The sequence below is a fragment of the Anas acuta genome, chromosome 16 (assembly GCF_963932015.1).
Source record: "Anas acuta chromosome 16, bAnaAcu1.1, whole genome shotgun sequence".
Taxonomy (NCBI): domain Eukaryota; kingdom Metazoa; phylum Chordata; class Aves; order Anseriformes; family Anatidae; genus Anas; species Anas acuta.
In genome coordinates, this window is record NC_088994.1 from 6,779,410 (window position 1) to 6,779,709 (window position 300).

Below are 300 nucleotides of genomic sequence, written 5' to 3' on the forward strand. Positions count from 1 at the left end.
GGCAGCTCTCGGCCCTGGGAACCCCAGGTGCACCCAGGGAGCCGTGCCACGCACCTCAGCCTACCCTTGAGCTACGAGGAGTTACAGCAATTAAACATTACGCTGCCGAGCTCTTGCGCTACACCAGCGCGATGCTGTGCTGCTCAGATCCGTTCCTCCAGCACGCACGCATCGGCGTTGTGCAACCCCAAACCTCTCGCCGTGTTTGCTTCCCTCCTCTGAGCTTGCCCAGTTCCATTTGGCGCCCGGAGGCCTCTGTGTGGCTTTGATGCTCTTTGCACCCTGCGCGCCGGAGGCGTG